At 43.9% G+C, this 6,000-nt stretch overlaps 1 long non-coding RNA gene across 1 annotated transcript in view; it reads right to left on the bottom strand.

Annotated features, from left to right (window-relative positions):
* Nucleotides 1-254: 254 nt before the first annotated feature.
* Nucleotides 255-6,000, bottom strand: part of LOC142836063 (uncharacterized) — a 67,875-nt gene continuing 62,129 nt past the window's right edge. The window contains exon 6 of the long non-coding RNA XR_012907991.1: nucleotides 255-1,117. This is a non-coding gene — a long non-coding RNA (uncharacterized LOC142836063). The remainder of the gene's footprint in view (nucleotides 1,118-6,000) is intronic.

Raw genomic sequence — 6,000 nt, 5'->3', positions numbered from 1 at the left:
AGGCATGTGCCGTGGGGCTGGAGAGATGGCTCAGTGGTAAAGAGGACCAGCTGCTCTTTCCGAGGACCCTGGTTCAATTCCCAACACCCACACAGCAGCTCACAGCTGTCCAACTCTGGTTCCAAGGGATCCAACATCCTCAACAGACAGATATGCAGGCAAAACACCAATGCATGTTAAAAAAAATAATAACTCATTCGGAAAAATATGTGCCACTGCATCCGGCAACAATTTCCGTCTTTAGCTCTTTTCCATACCTTTTGGTCTTTTATGTAGGATCATCATCTGTCCTACAAGGCCTCTGTAAGCCTTTCTCAGATTTGCCCCATTCCTCATCTTACGGACATTTCTGCAGCTCATCTAAGCCTCAGATTTCCGACTGAGCCTGTGCCTGCTTCATTCTGAAAACCTCTCTCTTATCTCATAAAGAAAACAGACACCTTTGGCTGGAAACCCCAGCAATTTCCTGCCTCCAGTGTACCTTGTACATTGTGTTCTTTCACTATCAGTTTATAGCTCCTGGACTGTGCCTGCCTCTGTCTGGCCTCTGTGCCTCTCCGAATGCCACTTTTCACTCCCTTCTGTTCGCCTGTGAAACATTCTTTAACCTTTCAAACCCAAACCAAGATATCGCCCTAGAAGGAGTCAACCAGTCCCTTCTGTGTGTTATATCTGCACCTTGGGTGCTTGATGGACCTTTCCCACCACTGCATCGCATATGTTGATCTGAGATTTGTCCATCAGGCTGTGTTCCCACAAGTCTTGCAAGTGCTGCGCCTGAGAGCTAATTTACATCAGAATGCCCAGTACTTGCCAGAGTCTGTTAACAGAAGCTACTCAATGAATATTTGTGGTATAGATACTGTGAGAGATACAAGCATGCGCTGTAATGACAGGGATTTGCAGAAGTCGAAATGGGTTGTCTGCTTCACCGGTGTAGAGGAAACTTTGCTGTACCGTCAGTGGAGACCCACTTCCAGTCCACGGGAGCAGGAGACCTCCGGCTGGCTCTCTGCTGCCTCCTCGGTGCCTGGAAGAAGGACTGGCTTCCCTGATGCTGAAAACTCATAAGGCCTCCAGCTGTGGTTTGAATCTACCAAGGATGCCCTTGCACAATCTACGAGGAAAAGGAGAATGAGAGAATCTGCTGCTTTCACACTGACTTGCTAACACTCATCATACCGCTGGTCAACTTGTTAATAGCTTTTGGGAGTTAGAGCCTTCCAAAAGTTGGCTTCTGTGTGAGTGATATACTTGCATATGTGTGGTCTAGAATGTGCCCTCATGTAAAAGTCAGTGGAGGATATTGAGTGTCTTCTATCACCATAAATCCTAGTCAATGGGTAGAAATCTCTAGGAAGGCACTAGCTCATCTTTTTCATGTTCAACAAAATATGTGAAGTATCATCTTCAACAATAGGGCCTTACCATCAGTTGGTGGAGATCAACCAACAGGCTTAGCAATAGCCTCGGTTGTTTGGGGTTTCCATGGGGCCTCTTTGGCCAACAATTCAATTAGATATAACCTATTCCTGGCAACAGAGGTGTTGCTTGGTGGAAAGAGATGTTCAGTTGAGACTTTTTGAGGTCATTTGATGACTCCATTTAGATATCTTCCATATATGTATATCTTTTAAGAAGCTTCTACTGTAGTTTCCCATTTTCACTAAATTAATCTACTGATTCATGAGCTTGGAAGATTACTCCATTTTTTGATATCATTTTCAATTTCTTTCTTCAAAATCTTAAAGTTTTGTTTTGTTTTATCTTTTACTTGCTTGGTTAAAGTTACCCCCAAGATATTTTATATTATTTAAAGCACTGTCTTTTTCTTTTTTGGTTACTCTACCAGAACACCTGAGACTGGGTAGTGTTGTAGGAGGAGACTTGTTTGTTACTGGCTGCTCAGCCCCGAAATAACCACATAGAAACTGTATTAATTAAATCACTGCTTGGCCTATTAGCCCTAGATTCTTATTGGCTAGCTCTTACATCTTAATTTAACCCATTTATATTAATCTGTGTATAGCCATGTGGCTGTGGCTTACCGGCAAGGTTCAGTCTGACATCTGTCTCTGGCTGCTACATGGCGTCTCACTGATTCTGCCTTCTTTCTCCTAGCATTCAGTTTAGTTTTCCTGCCTAGCTCTACTCTACTAAGCCACAGGCTGAAACAGATTTTTTATTCATTAGCCAGTAAAAGCAACACATATACAGAAGGACTTCCCACACCATTTCCCTTTACTGTTTAAATAAAAGGGAAGGTTTTAACTTTATTCTAGTAAAATTACATATAACAAAACAGGTATAAAGCAAGAATTATAGTTACCATATTTTTATCTACTTAATCTCTTATCATAACTAAGGAAAACTAACTATAACTATCTAGTCTTCAACTCCATCAAAGACCCCAGAAGGATAATATTATCTAAGTTAACAGGAAGTGCATTATAAGCAACTCCCAAAATTCTAAAATTGACAGAGACATCTCGCTACCTGGACAGTCACCCAAAATTCTTCTGTATCATTGGAACATCCATCTTCAGCCCATAATATCTGGCAGACTTTTCCATGAAGCAGGAAATTTCAAAGACAGTTTTTTCCTCTGTTGGCAGTTTGTCAATCACTTTCTTCTTTGTCCTGCAGAATGTCTGGCAAACTCTTTCATGAAGCAGGCATCCTGAAGGACCATCTCACCTTTAGGCAAGTTCAGCAGTCATTTTTCTGTGGGTCCTGCATGTTCAGTTCATACAGGATAACATCAAACAGTCCAGGCAAGAGCAGTTTCTTGCCCAAATGGCTAGCAAATTCTATAAGGAGTCTCTTCAGTGCCCATCTTCCTCTTGAAGTAAATGGTGCTGCCAGGAGCAGATGTGTCTCATTGTCAGGAAAAGTCCTAAATTTTTAAAACATTTAAATGTCATATTTTGAAGGTCTCTGAAAGATTTGAAGAATACCTATCTAACTGAAATATATCTCTATATATCTAGAAAACCTAACATGACTAGAAGCTTGACTATTATAGATGATTATCTATTAACCTATATTTCTTAATTATACATTACATTTTTAAGTGAGCTGCACAAACACAATACCTTAATCAATCCTGAGCGTTGGGGTTAAAGGTGTGCATCATCACTGCCTGGCCTTCACAGTGCTCTTAATGATTATGAAATCTGTTATCCATCAGTGTGCTTTACTGTGAGTTGATTTCAGAATGTGGCCCCTTTTTTCCATTCTGCAGGTGGGACTCTGAGCCATCCTCGAACCATGCCAGGGTCCTTGTGCTTTTCCTTCTGCCTGGAGCACTCTTTCTCTTCACAGTCAGACCTTCAGAGCCTCGCTCGGGTACCATCTTTCCTTGTCTTCTCCTTTTTAAGATTTAAGTTTATCGTGTTTCCTTTTCACTTTGTTTAACTTATCATCATCATTATTATTTTTATTTTATCATTATTAGTATTAGTGTGTGTGTGTGCCATACTGTATGCAATAGACTTTGCATAGGGTAGGGTTGAGATTTGTTTACTTCTCTGCTGCATCCCTCACCCCTGCCCAGGAAGGACTGACAGCAGTGTAGAATGAATTCAAGGAGGTGCTAGGTGTTTCTCCATCTCCCATCTCATGTGTGTCTTCCGACAAAGGTTTGGTTTTCACTATAGACGATGGTTCTTAAAGAATTCATTTATTTTTATCTTATGTGCATTGCTTCTTTGCCTGCATGCATGCCTGTGTGAGGGTGTCAGATCCTGGAGTTACAGACAGTTTGTGAGCTGCCATGTGGGTGCTGGGAATTGAACGTAGGACCTCCGGACGAGCTGCCAGTGTTCTTAATCACTGAGCCATCTCTCCAGGCCCATGGATGATGTTTTTATGTTCGACCCTGATGTTTCCTGAAATTAAAACTAAATGGAAAGAACCTTTAACGTCATCAAGCTGGAATTTGGACAATGCTGTTTCCCACGTGTATATCCTTCACAGGCACCTGAGAGAGACCAAGACTGAAAGAAGTTGCTTGGAGTCGTTTTCTCAGCATGGGTGACACTTACCGCTTCCAGATTCAGAGAAATGATGGCTTCGCGCCTACTTTCAAATCGACCTTTCCTGTTTTAGCCTCACTCCTCCAGCCCTTAGAACCCGTTTTCTACTTTGTTCCAGTGGTGTGGCCTTGCTCCCTGCCTTAGCCTCGCTGGAAATAACGCCCACTGAGTCTCTGCTCCCACAGCAGTAGACGTGCCGACTGCGGAGTCATTTAATAGTGTTCTGGAAGAAAAGTTGATGACTCACTCCACAGCCCCTGGGGAGGCGGGAGGTGATTGCAAACAACTTAGAACCGGGCCAGAAAGCCTAGCATGAATGCCTCGCAGCAACCAAACACCTACCAAAAAGGAATGTCTTGTCTAAACTTGATTGAACGCTGATTTTATTTTTCCAGAAAGATGTTAGCCGAACAGTTTGCTGGGCCCAACACTATTTCCCTTACTCTGACACAGTGGAAGCTGTAACCATACTAAGTTTTATAGCATCAGATAAATATGTATTCTGAAAAAAGGTCACCCTAAAAATTTTTAATTTTTTTTTCTCAAAAGGTGATTCTAATTTTATAGGATGGGAGGGAGGGGTGACAGTTTTAATCGAATTTTTATTCGATTAAATGAAGCATTTTTGCTTTTGCTTTTTAAAATAGAAATCAAGATCTAATACACAAACAGTTTAGAACAGGGCAAGAGAGCCTAGCATGAGTGCCTCTAGCAATCAAACATCTGCCCCCCAAAAATGTCCAAACACAGCCATCTAAATGAGTACAGAGCCCCAGGCACACCCCTGTCCCTCTGCCCATCCCTCCCTTGTCCCCCCCCACTGTTGTCCCTCTCCCCCGCCCCCGCCCCAACTTGCCTCTCGGATGCCGTAAACCTTGAAAGGTAGGTGGTGCCTTTGCTTGTCTAAAGATTTCATTTGTGGGACTGGGAGTGTAGCTCAAGGGTTAGGGAGCTTACTGAGACCTACAAGACCTAGGCTGGATCCCGAGCATGGAAAATGACATCCATCTCGTCATAGGTTGGAAAAGGGACTCAGCTGTTAAAAGCATACTGCTTGTCTATGTTTGCTTTCTATTGTTGCGGTAAACACAACGACCAAAAGCAGACCTGGGGAGAAAAGGCTTTATTTCAGCTTTACACCTTCCAGGGGCATACTCCGTCGCGGAGAGAAGCTAAGGCAAGAGCTCTGGCAGGAGCTCGAGCAGACTGTGAGGAGGGGTGTTTCTTACTGGCTCATGGATTGTTCAGTCTGCTTTCTGATACCTCCCAGGAAGGACCTCCGGCATGGAATGGCACCATACATAGCGGGCTGGGCCCTCCCGCATTAATCATTAACCGAGAAATTGCCCGACAGACTTGTTTTTGGGTCAATCTAATGGAGCAACTTCTCAATTAATATTCCATCTTCTGGCCTGTGTTGCCCCTGAAGGTCGGGTAGATTTCTGTGGTCTATGTTGTAGCCTGAAGCCATGTTGAGGTCCATGACCCCATCTGCATCGGAGGCCTTTGACAAGGTCTGTGGTCATATTGCAGCCCGGAGTCCAGTTGCCGAGTTCGTTCCCTGTGCTGATGCCAGAAACCATGTAAAAGCCCATTATCCGTGCTCCCGCAGACCAAAAACAGCAAATCAGCGACGTTGGCAGTGATATCGATGACTGCAGACGCACAGTTGAGAAAGAGGGGCGTGGAAGACTTCTGTGACAACGCCTACCTCCACCCTAATCCTGCCCCGCAAGTAGTAAACTGTGATAGGGTGCTGAAGTATCTCTCTCCACAGCTGATGGCTTCTGGCTGGTAGCAGGAGTGAAAGGACTCAGCCCTATTGAAGGGGCAGGCTGCTGAGAGTTTGTCCGTGCTCCAGTGAGTACATAAGATACCACAAATTGGACTATTTTTTCTATTTTGCTGGGGGGCGGGGAGTCACAAGGGCATCGGGGATGAGGGGAGGATGAACAGGGAAGGA

This window comes from Microtus pennsylvanicus, chromosome 15 (genome assembly GCF_037038515.1).
Source record: "Microtus pennsylvanicus isolate mMicPen1 chromosome 15, mMicPen1.hap1, whole genome shotgun sequence".
NCBI classification, from domain to species: Eukaryota; Metazoa; Chordata; class Mammalia; order Rodentia; family Cricetidae; genus Microtus; species Microtus pennsylvanicus.
The sequence above is the reverse complement of the archived record's forward strand: the minus strand, read 5'-3'. Positions and strand labels throughout refer to the sequence as shown.